The 13,781-nt window shown below is 38.3% G+C and overlaps 1 protein-coding gene across 5 annotated transcripts in view; it reads left to right on the forward strand.

Annotated features, from left to right (window-relative positions):
* The window catches only part of Nell2 (neural EGFL like 2), a 340,654-nt gene that overhangs the window by 135,864 nt on the left and 191,009 nt on the right, over nucleotides 1-13,781 (forward strand). The window lies entirely within an intron of this gene.

Here is a 13,781-nt window from a genome sequence, read left to right on the forward strand (position 1 = left end):
GCTGGATGACAGTATCTCATAACTGTAATCCTAGTTACTTGGGAGGCTGAGATCTGAGGATTGTGCTTCAAAACCAGCCCAGGGAGGGAAAGTCCATGAGACTTTTATCTCCACTTAACTACTGGCAAAGCCTAGAGTGGAGCTAGAAGGTAGAGCACAAAAGCTCAGGGGCAGAGACAGGCCCTGAGTTCAAGTCCCACGACTGGCACAAGAAAATAATAGGAAGAAAGGGAGGAGAGAGGAAGGGAGGAAGGAAGGAAGAGCTAACATAACCACCATCTTATAAAAGTCTTAATTTGTCGTAATGTAATTTAAAAATTTCCTCTCCTCGTCTATCAACTTGGCTAGGTAATTGTGGGCTTCTCTGAATATCATCTGCTAATGAATGTGGAGAGAAACATAATTCCCCTTTTTCTTTCATTATTAATGGTACACATATGTTCACTTGGCTTTAGTTTTGAAAAACATAAAAGGAAAATATAATGTCTGTTGAGTAGTTTTCTTTCCTCTTGTGTAGGAGAAGGCTTCTCATTGTGCAGAAATTAAATTTGTGTATTTCTTGGCACATGTACTCTGTAATTTATTTTCTCCTAGTTTCTTGGCTTTCTTAATTTGCATGTTTTCTGTCTTATGTAGTAATTGTCTAGTTGCTTGAGAAAACTGTCCATCATTTATGTCCGAAGTGACAGATGTGTTGTATAAGCCACACTTCCATGTCTGGAATTTTGGTGATTAATTGGAGATAAGAGTCTCATGGCTTCCCTGCTTGGGCTGGATTCTAACCAGGATTCTCAGATCTCAGCATCCTTAGTAGCAAGGATTATAGGCGTGGGCCACCAGTTCTAGAAACTGTAGGAGTTTTTGAAGTTTGCTACATAAGTCCAGGCTGAGGAAAGAAAAGTGGCCAAAAGAATATTAAGATAGAATCAGGGAACAAACACTTAGGCAACGACAAAAATATACCTTCTTTCTCCAGTATATGAGCATACCCTAGAGAAAGGGTATAATAGTAACAGAAATAGATGGAGATAACACTGAAAAAGAGAGCATGTGTGTAGTAAGTTTTAAAAGAGCTGGTAATACTTTAGGATCTCCTCACCCTTACATATCAGCTTCTGCTGGCTGAATTCAACCGCGAAGCTCCTTTGACAACTTGCCCTTTTCTAAATCTAGTGGGAGAGGCTGAGCAGAAGGAAATGGTGGCTTGCAGAGGACCATTGCCTGCTAACGTTAGCCTCAAATCCTGGTCCATCCTAAATATCGGGGAGCTGTTTGCATCATGGAAAGTTAATGTCACAAGAGTGATTATAAAATATCTATACCTCCGCTTGTATCAGAACCGTTTTGCCTTTGAATAAGTCTCTAAACGATTGATGAGTAGATATACATTCACCATAATAAAACTCACACAGAGTGGAGTAATGTTGACTTTAACTGTTGTTTAGGTCCCTTTCCTTTCTCCCTTTTAATTCTTAAATTATCCTTTAAATAGTTGTTTCCATTGAACAGTTTATGAGTATAATGTGTCTTAATCAGTGTCACCCCTTTCATTGTTCTCCCCCATCTTTCCCACCCTCACCCATCCCCTCAGTTTATCTGGTTCCATTTTCACATGTGCATAGTGTATATTAGGACTGCATTACCTTTTTGCCATTCATCTGCTATCCTCAATGTGTGTGTGTATATATATATATATATATATATATATATATACACACACACATACATATATATATGACCTAACTTCCATATGTGAGAGAAAATAGGTGATCCTTATCTCCCTGAGCCTGACTTACTTCACTTCACATAATTTTTCCCAGATCTATTCATTTCCCTGCATGACATAATATCATTCTTCCTGACAGATGAGTAAAATTCCATTGGATGTTGCATATACACATGTAGCATATATATGTACATATATTGATAGAAATGTGCAGATATATAAATATCTATATATGATATAGAGCATATATATGTATGTTTTAAATTTTACTTTATTGTAAAGCTGCTGTACAGAGGGGCTGCAGTTACATGAGTAAGGCAATGAGTACATTTCTTATGAGCATTGTTACCCCCTCCCTTGCTGTTTTCCCACCATCCCTTCTCCCCGTCTCCCTCACTCCTCCCCAGCCTCCCCGCCCAAAGTTGTAAAGTTCATTTCCAATATACTGTCTTGTGGGGATCATTGCATATATCTGTATTTATATCACATTTTCTTGATTCCCACTGTAGGGCATCTGGGCTGTTTCTGTCTCTTGGCTATGGTGAATGCGCAGCATGAACATGGGTATAGAAGTGTCTTTACTGCATCCTGGCTTATAATCTTTTGGATAATTGCCCTGAAGAATGGTATTACTGGATAAAAGGGTAGCCTTTAATATTCCCTTCTTGGCATTTGATTTTATAGCTTGAATATTTCATTTGGAAACTTGACCTTAAATTCTGACTATTTTAATTTGGTAAATAGATCTTTTCAAAGCCCTAACATTGTCCAAGTAGGAAGAATTTTTTTTTTGTTTGTGCCAGCCAAAGCTGCCCGGAGGCTTCCAATCCCATTCAGTAAGCCAAGCGTGCTCTGTTTGACTATGGGCTCAGTCTTTTATATGGTCTCCTTTTAAGCCACATTATAGGCATAGTGATGATAGCAGGCTGGGAAGGTGGCTCAGTAGTAGAGTGCTTCCTTGCATACATAAGGCCTTGGGTTCGATTCTGTAGTACCAGATAAGCAGAAAAAACCGGAAATGGTACTGTGGCTCAAGTGGTAGAGTGCTTGAGCTGAAGAGCTGAGGGACAGCACCCAGACCCAGAGTTCAGGCCCCATTACCGACCAAAAAAAAAAAAAAATGTCAAGCGATTTCCTTAGAGCTATAATAAAAAGCCTGGCTCTGTAATCCTAGCAACTCAGGAGAGGCTAGAAAATCTATCAGTCTCTTTATCTCCAATTAACCAGCAAAAACCCAAAAGTGGAGCTGTGGCTCAAGGAGTAGAGCATTAGCTAGCCTTAATGTGGAAGGTGGTTTAAATTCTTAATTTCCGGACTTAACAAAAAGTCATTATTTTCACTTCAGTGTTCCATGTAGAAGAGTTGTCCAAAAGTTTTCTTAAGGAGAAAAGTCTTTTGAAGAAAAATAACAATAATGTAGTCCAGCAAATATTTTGTCCCAAAGTACAAGTTCAGAGGTTTGCTGTCTAGGTTTTGCTATTACTACCTGCATATTTCTGTCTCTCTCTGTCTCATCCATCCTCTCTCTTCCATTTCTTCTTCTCTGTCTCACTGTCCCCTCCTTCTCTTTTTTTACCCCTTAAACTATCTGTTTCTACTTCTGCTACACATTACTCTTTCTCTTTCTTTGGCAGTGCTGGGCAAGCATTCTACCATTTGAGCCATTCCCCAGCCTTCTGTTACTCATTATTTCTTGAATTACAAACACAAATAATTTTGAAGTTAAGAATCTTCTGGAATGATTTTTTTTTCTGGTTCTAGTAACACAATTGGATCGAGATTTAGAGTAACACGTTTCGAGTAAAATGTTTCTGCACTGACTAGTTGGATTGGCCAATGTATCCGTGATCCTTAACATTGACTGTACATGAGCCTCACCTTCATGCTCTCAGGGCCTTTCCCCCTAGAGACTGATTGAATTGGTCTGGATTCTGTTCACATATATATTTGACAATCTCCCTGCGTACAGTTTTATGTTAAAGTATGCATGGTAATCAGCAGTCTATGAAGCGTGTGGACTGTGTAATCATTTTGACTGAAAGTGTAATCACCAATACAGTGGCATCCACGTCCCCTGATCTGGTTAGACATGCAGAATCTCAGGTCCCAACTCACGTGTACTGCATCTGTATTTGCATGAAAATAAGATCTCTAGGTTACTTGAGAAACATTGATCTACAATTTTTATTGGCTCTGTTTAAAAAAATACTTGTAGCTGCCAGGTGCAGATGGCTCACACCTGTAATCCTAGCTACTGAGTACCTGAGATCCTGAGATCTGAGGATTATGGTTCGAATCTTAAGTTAGCTATCAAAAAAACCACAAAAATCCAGAAGTGGAGCTGTGACACAAAACAAAAAAAGCTAATGGACCGCACCTAGGCCCTTAGTTTAAACTCTAGTGTCAGTACGTGCACACACGCACGCACACACAGACACAGAGTTGATCAATTTGGAAAGTTAACCAACTTAATTTAAAAACAAATACTCTTAAATTCAGTAAGGAAAAGAACTACAAAATATTGTGGAGAAAATAATTAAGAAGATCATGAAGACCTAGAATACCTGAACAGACCAGTACAAAGTAGTAAGATTGAATAAAAAAGTCTTTCAAAACAAAGAATAATCCAGGACCAGGTAGCTTTACTACTGAATTCTACCAAACCTTTGAAGAACTGGCACTATTTATTTTCAAACTATTCCAAAAACTTAAAAGGGAGGGAATTCCTGCAGACAGTTTCTTCAAGACCAGTAATAACCCAAATCAAAACTAGACAAGGATAAATCAACAAAAGTGAAATATTCTTGTTGGATAGAGATAGAAAAAAAATTCTCAACAAAATCCTATCATGTTGAATTTAACAGCATATGAAAAAGATCACTCACTGTGATCAAATGGAATTTGTTCCTGGGGTGTGCAGCTGCTTTTATATAGACAGATAATCATAATACATCACATCAACAGAATGATAGACAAAAATTATATGGGCATCTCAATAGACTCATAAAAAGCATTTGATCAAATCCAGTAGCCTTTCATGATAAAACATCTGAACAAATTAGGTATAGAAGAAATGTGCCTCAACGTAATAAAGGCTATATATGACAAACCCATAGCTAACAGCATATTGAACAAACTGGAAGTGTTTCCTATAAGATCTAGAATAAGGTCAGTATGTCTACCCCACCACTCTTATTAAACATTGCACTAGAAATCTTAGCCAGAGAAATTAAACAAGAAAAAAAATGGCATCCAAGTAGGAAGGAAAGAAGCAAAAATACTCCTTTTTGAACAGGATATGATTCTATATATAGGAAAACCCAAGTCTACACAACAGACTTTTAGATGAATTCAATGAAATTACAGGAAAAAAAATACCCCAAAACAAATCAATGCAGTAGCCAGGTACTGGTGCCTCATGCCTGTAATCCTAGCAACTCAAGAGGCTGAAATCTGGCGGATCAAAATTCTAGGCAAAGCCAGGCAGAAAAGTTCAGTATACTCCATCTCTAAAATATTCAGTAAAAACCAGGAGTGAAGGCATGTCTCAGTGACAGAGTACCTGCCTAGCAAGCTTAAGGCCCTGAGTTCACACTTCAGTATTATCTAAAAATAACAACAAAAAGCAGCCAACACTCAAACATCATTAAAACCACCACATTTTCCAGAAGGTTCAACAACCAAAATACCAGGAGCAAACCAAACCAAGGAAATGAATGACTTCTACACTCAAAATTGCCAAACATTGATGAAAGAAACTGAAGAAACAAAATAAAGATCATCTACATTTATAGAGTGGAAAAATCAATCTTGCTAAAATTATTCATGTTATCAAAAGCCATTTGCAGATTCAGTGAACTCCTCATCAGTGTATAAGCGGTATTCTAACTGGAAACAGAAATTGTAAAATTCATACACCAGTATGGAGTGCCTTGGATGGCAAAAGCAGTCGTAAAGTTACAGAATAAAACTGAAGACAAATATCTTACCTCAAGGCCTACAAAAGAAGAGTTGGAACCAGATAGCAGAGTACTGACATAAAAGTAACTACATAGACATCCTGGAAATCTACCCATCTTTTGGCACACATTCTTAACAAAAATGACAAAGATATAGATACATATGTACAGTTTGGAGAAAGGGCGGTGCCTAATAAACGGTATTGGATAATAAATGGTATTTGGAAAATGCATTTTCATTTATAGATGAAGGAAAGTAGATTCCCATCTCTCACCTTATAAAAAATCAACTCAAACTTTATTAAAGATACAAATGTAAGCAGAGTCACACCTCTCAGGAGGCTGAGTCCTGAAGGATTGAGCTTGGAAACAAGTTGAGGCTGCAAAGTCCACAAGACTCTGTCTCCCAAATAACCAGCAAGGTGTTGGACTGGAGGTATGGTTCACATGGTAGAACATCAGCAGTGAACAAGAAAGCAAGGTGAAAGCAGGAAATCCTGAGTTCCCAGTAGTAGCAGGTGTACTCACACACACAGTTGATTTAAGTGCAAGGTTGGTGCTCTGCCACTTGAGCCACAGATCCATTTTTTGCTTTTTGGTGGTTAATTGGAGATCAGAGTCTCATAGATTTTTCCTGCCTAGGCTGGCTTTAAACTTCAGCCTTTAGATCTCAGTCTCCTGAATAGCTAGGATTATAGGTGTGAGTCAAAGACACCCAGATACATTTTTTTTTTTTTGAAGATTCTATCATAATGCTATACAAGCCAGGGTTAAGAACGGGACCAGTGATGTAAAGGTACCTAAACAGAAAGGATTTCACAATACATTTTAGGTTGTGACTTAAATGAGTCACATTAACTTAGAATCCACACCATTGTTGATGTCCTGTAAATACCCAAGGCTTGTTTTCTGCTGGGCTTTATAACTTGAAGGACAACCTGGACAGGATATTTGAATTTTCCTTCTTGTTCTATTCTGGAAGTTATTTTTATCCAGATTTGCTTCCTAACCTCTCACTGCTGCTAGATTTATGGTACTTTTTTTTTTTTTTTCCTCTTTCAAGGCCAATTCCCTTTTTGGAAGAATAGGCTACTGACCTAAATCACAGCCTCCTAGGAGAGGTTCTCTTCAATCCTTTGGAAACCCAAGGACAGGACATGTAGGAGATGGGAGGGAGGGCTGCACACTTCCCTCATCATCTTCATTCCTGAGCTCTACTGTTAGTTTTGCAAACAACTAAATTCCCAAACAATTAATGAGATTTAGTTAACCGAAGCAATCATGTATAATTGATGAACTTGTGCATTATTTAAACACTCGGAGCTTCTGTTCATTTTAAATAGCATTGACTTATAAAAATTGGCATTACAGAGGGGGGAAAAAAGGGAAGGAAAAATTTCTGTCACTTCATTGACCATGTCAGTAAGTTACCACGAGGACACGAACCAGCTACTTTTTAACTTGCTGATAGACAACATGCTCCTGTTTAGGTTATTTTGATGGAGGACAGCAATTAATTTGTATCAGTGTTCAAGACTTTTATCACCACCATATTGTTAATAGACTCTAAATTATAAAACCAGAGGTGGCCTAGATAAACCCAACAAAATTTATTTGAGTCTTTTTAAAATGGTTTTTATTGTAAAAATAGTATACAGAGGGGTTATAGTTACGTGAGTAAGGTAATGAGTACATTTCCTATCAAGCCTTGTTACCTTCTCCTTTGTTTTTCCCCTTCCATCCCTTGCCAAGTTGTAAAGTTCGTTTTCAATGTAGTGTCTTGTATATGTCATCGTTATCCTTGTATCCTGTAGCCTGTATCCTTCTATCCTTGTAGCCTGTATCCTTGTTTCAGCATTTTGTTATTTCCCTTCCCCTCCCCAAATTAGAAAAATGAGACTTTGTTGCCCTGCATCTGATTTGAGTCTTTTAAAAATATATGAACATTTTTAATTTTTTGTTTTAGTTTAGCATATGCTTATAGTATATTCTTTTTCTAAAAACATATTTGTACTTTAGTGCATGTGCATAATTGTAGTTACTGAAATACTTTCTTAGAGTTGTGTAAGACAATTTCATTTGTATACCACTAAGAAATAATGATCTTTGCTTCATATTGAAATAACTACTGTCATCCTTGGGATTTTTAGAAAAACTCTCCAAAAGGAAATGAAGATGTCAAAGCCATCATTTTGCTAGGCACTGATGGCTCATGACTAGACTCTTAGCTACTCAGGAGGATGAACACTTACCTCTAATTAACCAGCAAAATGCTGGAAGTAGAGATGGGACTCAAGTGGTAGAATGTTAGTGCCAAGAAGTGACATCGATCAAAATGCATTGTATTCATAGATTGCATTGCTAAGTTGAAACTCCTTTGTAAAAATACTTAAAAATAATTTTTCAAAAAAAAAAATGAACCCCTAAATGAGAGTGCAAGTGCTAGTCCTTGAGTTGAAGATCCAGTGTGTACACAGAGAGAGAGAGAGAGAGAGAGAGAGAGAGAGAGAGAGAGAGAGAGAGAGAGAGAGAGAACTATCATATAAAACTCTGCCCTTAACTAAAAACTTAGTTAAGAAACCTTAACTTGCTTAGGTGCTGTTTTGTGTGTGTGTGTGTCTGGAAACCTTAACTTGCTTAGGTGCTGTTTTGTGTGTGTGTGTGGAAACCTTAACTTGCTTAGGTGCTGTTTTGTGTGTGTGTGTGTGTGTGTGTGTGTGTGGAAACCTTAACTTGCTTAGGTGCTGTTTTGTGTGTGTGTGTGTGTGTGTGTGTGTGTGTGTGTGCATGTGCGTGCCAGTACTGGGGTTTGACCTCAGAGCTTGGGCCCTGTTCCTTAGCTTTTTCACTCTTGGCTAGTGCACTACTGCTTGAGCCACCACTCTACTTTTGGCATTTTGGTTGCTAATTGGAGATGAGTTTCATGGACTTTCCTGCTTGGGCAGGCTTTGACTCATCCTCAGATATTCTGAGTATTAAGATTATAGGAATAAGCCAGTGGGCTGCCTGGCAGATTTTCTTTTTGATATCTAGAACTTTTGGTTTTATATTAGATCACTTTTACAAGTATTGATATCAATTGTGAAATTTAAAGTCGTTGTATGTAACATTTGTTATTGTTGTTGTTGTTGTTGGTTACGGGGCTTGAACTCTGGGCCTGGGCACTGTCCGTGAACTCAAGGCTAGCACTCTATCACTTTGAGCCACGGTGCTACTTCTGGTAGTTAATTGGAGATAAGAGTCTCATGGACTTTCTTGACAAGGCTGACTGTGAACTGCAATCCTCAAATCTCAGCCTCTTGAGGTGCGAGGATTATAGGTGTGAGCCACCAGTGCCTAGCTATATATAACATTTTTAATGTATTGATAGAAAGGAGAAGCTAGAAATATAATTAACAAAAACATTTATAAATAAAACATGACATAGCCTCTTACAGATTCATATATATATATGTATGTTTGATGGACTTGGATGATTTTTTTCTATGAAAAAATGAAAGTTTGCAGAAGTTGATCTGAATCTCATTAGAGGAAATTGAAGCTGCTTTCTTGGCATTAATGACCAGTAAATCAGGATTTTGTCGTGTCATTTAGAATGTTCTGTTTTACTGGCTTCTTTCACTTAATTGGTTTCTGAATCTGCTATGAGTTACTTTTTACTTTTTAGCAAGTGATGACTATCAAACTTGCATCCTCACCATCTCCTTTCCTATCTTCTGTCAGTTATATTGACATTATAAAAATGGTACAGCATGAAAGTAATTCGCATTGCAGATTCTCTCCTAATTGTGGTGCTTCTACCTACATAACTTGTGATGTGTAACATAGACTTGGTAGAACGTATAGGACGGGTATTACATTACATCATTCTCTTATCTTTCCTTCAGTTATTATCAGTGCCTTCACTTCATGCCTGAACAAGATGTGTCCTCTCTGGGGAGCTCTGAGTGACATTGTTCACACACACGGTGTTGTGAGTGGCAGCCCCAGAGTTTACAAACACCAGGACCCCAAGAGTTAATGTCATTTCACAAGTGGCATTGGTTAAGAGGAGCCGAAGTGCTGTGGGTTAACCAGTCTGATTTATAGAGGTCTAGTTTTCTAGACTTAGTCTATTGGAAAACAGCCTGTATGGTGACATTAGTATTGTCTCCCTACGTGCTCCATATCTTACAATATATGAAATATCCATATAATATAGATGTGTGAAAATAGAGCCTATTTAACACAACTCTGCTTGAAATTGGTAAATGAGTTGAGGTATAAGAATCCAGGGTGCAGCCATAAAGAGCTTAATGTACATGCACACATGCGCACACATGTACATATAGCACAAACACAAACAAACAGGCGTAGTCCTACACACATGCACAAACATGCACGCATTGAAACACATCAAAATTTGGAGATTGTGCACATGTGAATGGAAATGCAGAAAAGTCATTCATCTACTGCTTTGTTGATAAGGTGATTTTTTATTTTTATTTTTTAGCTTATACTCTTCCAGGGAAGGCAGGCAGATGGTTTTCAGTTAGGGAATCAAGAGATGGTCCCACAGCCTTTGTGGTAGCCACCGTGATTATTCTCATCTCTGAGGTTTTGGCCCTGATATCTTCCTTTTCCATACCTCAGTTCCCTCATTTTCCCTCTGGCTGCCTCTAACCTTTGTTTTGATAAACTGCCTGGGATTTTCCTTAAATTATAATCAAATATGTCTTTGTGTTGACCACCAGATTCTCATACCTATAGTATTAGCTTCTTAGGTGGTGGCAACAGGGGAATCACAGTTCCAGAAGAGCCTGGGAAAAATCATTCATGAGACACCCCCCCCCCCCATCTCCACAGACAAAGATGAATGACATCAGATGAGTGTGAACAGACAAAGATGACTGTCACCCTAGCTACAGTGGGAAGCATAAATAGGAGGAACATGGTCTAAGTCAACCCAGGCACAAAGCAGTATTCTATTTCAAAAAAATTACTAGAATGCGAAAGTCTCAAGTGATGAGGTACCTGTCTAGCAAGCACAAGGCCCCGAGTCCAATCGCAAGTATAGAAACAAATCCAAACTAGACTAAAAAACGGCTTTAAAAAAAAAATCTTTCTTCAGGGCTGGGAAGGTGGCTCAGTGGTAGAGCACTTGCCTTGCATGCCTGAGGCCCTGGGTTCCATTCCTCAGCACACATAAGCAAAAAGAAAAAAAGCCGAAAGTGGCGCTGTGGCTCAGGTGGTAGAGCGCTAGCCTTGAGCTGAAGAGCTGAGGGACAGCACCCAGGCCCAGAGTTCAGGCCCCACGAGCGGACCCAAAAAAAAAAAATCTTTCTTCAAAACGTCTTTGTTCTGTGTCTAACTCTCTCACGATCCCCTCTCTGACTTACCCCTGTGCATAAGACGCTGACCTAAGTTTCTGGATTCCCCATGCTCCCAGTTCTTTTCTCCTCGTCTGACCTTCAGGAGTCTGCCTTTTGTTAGCTGCACCATCACCTTGGTCTTTTTTGGGGGGGTCAACTGTGTGAAAATACTAGGGTCTCTACTAGGCTTTTTCACTCAAGGCTGGTTATTCTACCATTCGGGCCAAACCTTCATTCCCAGCTTTTTGCTAGTTCTTTGGAGATCAGAGTCTCATGGACATTTCTGCTCAGGCTGACTTTGAACCATGATCTTCAGATCTCAGCCTTCTGAGTAGCTAGGATTATAAACATGAGTCACCAGCGTCTGGGCACCTTGGTTTTCTCAACAGCTAGCTCTGTGTAGGTTTTGCAGTGAGTCACTGGCAGGAGATGGGAAGGTGGAAAAAAGGAGCTGTTCCTCTGTATCAGCCTGCTGTTCTGGCTATAGCTGTGCACTCCACTACAGCTCCCCCTGGGCCCTTTGTCCTGTAAAACTGCAATCAATGGGCTCCTGTAAAGCCATTTCTGTCTCCTGTTCCTTTGCCCTAAGGGAATGAGGGCTTCTCACCATTCCTAGAGTCTGGGTTCTTGGCCAGCTCTTGTTTCTTTGTGTGGTATGTTAAATTATATCTAGCTGTCAGTTCCCAGAAGTTCACCATTAAGTCTCCTTTATTTCCCTACAACTTAGGAATGAATGATAGCATTTCAATTTGGTTGCTACTGTCATTGGTGGTGTGGAAATCTGTTTGCCCTTTGAAATAGTGGGGACACACATCATGTCACATTCATTTTTGAATGTGGATATCTTGTAGAGGATCTGGTGTGTAGAAGGATCTCAGGACATTTTCTAGGACCTCTTAAAAATGAATTCATATATTGCTATTACTAGATTTCTCTTTGAAAGTCACTCAACCATTCTAACAGTATTTTCATTGCGTATATACCTGGAATTGGGATATATAGCTTTTGAAATTTCTTTACATTTTTTCCTCTACACAGCCCAGGAAAATATATCTCACTAGCCTTACTGAGTATTCCACATGAGTCATGGAATTATGAAAACCACAGCAAGAAGATAGGAGATGATACTTACTGACTTTGGATTCTCCCAAAGTCACATGTGCGCATTGCTTGCAAAAAGCAACTGTGCTGTCATTCATTTTTTGCACCTTCTCCTTGTCTGCCAAGCTCTCTTTGGTGCCCTATTGTCCCACAAGTTGCCTGTTTGAGTTGTTTGAATTAAGAGGTTAGAACAGAAGGTCCATCTGCTCTACATGACTATTAAATTATCATACGACTTTGCTTAAGGAGAAGTTACCCTTGTGATGTTAGCATGCTTCCTTTCCCCTTTGTGTAAGCAAGACTTGGAGCGTCAAGCTTTTTTATTTCTTGTACTTGAATAAGCTTCCATCATCAAGTCATATAATAGGCTTAGAGGTCTTTGAATGGCAGGTACTGAATAGAAGTAAGAAAGGTTTCATTTATTCTCATCATCTTATAAAAATGCCATACTTATTAAGTGTCATTAAACATGCAGTATGTCAGTTCTTGGTATTTTGAGTTTACTAGGTTTTGTAAGGAGAAAAAAGAAGCACATTGTAAATTACACATTGAAGAGATAGAGTTTGCAATCAACCTGGTTCATTAAGTTAATGCATATGTTATTTTAATTCACAATATGATGGATAGTATGCAACTGACATAGCTGTGACTTCATTTAGAATATTCATGAGTGGGAAAGTTTCAGCCAGCCTCTAAGTAATATAATGTATAGGAATAAGTTATATTCTTTTCCAGCAAGCACCTAAAATGTTGTAATCATTTGGCTGGTAGATATATATTATATAATCAAACTTGCTAATAAAAGTTGAGTACGGAGGTCTGTTGAAGGATGGAGTCTTAAAAAAAAATATGTGTGGTTTTCATTGTTTAAAGTGTGGCTTTAACTAATCAGCTAATTTTTCCAGTGAAGTCCAAAGTTGGATTATGCTTTGAGCATTCATATTTATACAATAGTTTGTCAAAATTAATACAAATGCATCTAATTTCTGTGTTACCAGTTATTGGCCTGTTGATGCTTTTAAAGGTAATGGGGAAATAGAAATTCAGAAGATGAATTTTTCGTAATTTAGATGAAGGAATTAGAAGGTAATGTGCACATTCACCTTGTAGAATCTAAGAATCTAGAATCATAAGAAGTTCAATTTAGTAAGTATGGTGAGCAAAGTGGCAGAACCTGTGTCCTAGCTTCTCATTCTCACTGAATAATTATTTTGGGGTAGGTCTAGGTGATACAGGGAACTAAGACATTTATCTCTGGGGTACACTTGCTAAGCAAAGTGGTGCAAAATTATAAAAGCTGAAGGTAATTTAGATTTAGAAGGCAGAGGAGGAGCCTGAGAACAGGTCTTTGTAAGCATGAAGGAGAACATGTCTCTGTTAAAGAGCTGAGTCAACAGGGGCAGTGTGTGAATAAGCAAACAATTTCTGTTGGCTAAATGTGTTGATTGTAAATATTTTTGCAAGATTCCAAAAGCGATTCTTTGATACTCTATGCCCCTTCACTAATTAAAACAAGGCATTCTTTGTTTCTGAATCGTGTTTTAAATTCTTATGTCATTTGGAATGGAAGTGAGATAGGCCCAGATTAGATTCATTTAATTTAATTTATTTTTTAAAAAATAATTGTTTCTCTTTTCTTTATTT

Source organism: Dipodomys spectabilis, unplaced genomic scaffold (genome assembly GCF_019054845.1).
Source record: "Dipodomys spectabilis isolate Male_0828 unplaced genomic scaffold, ASM1905484v1 ptg000039l, whole genome shotgun sequence".
Taxonomy (NCBI): Eukaryota; Metazoa; Chordata; class Mammalia; order Rodentia; family Heteromyidae; genus Dipodomys; species Dipodomys spectabilis.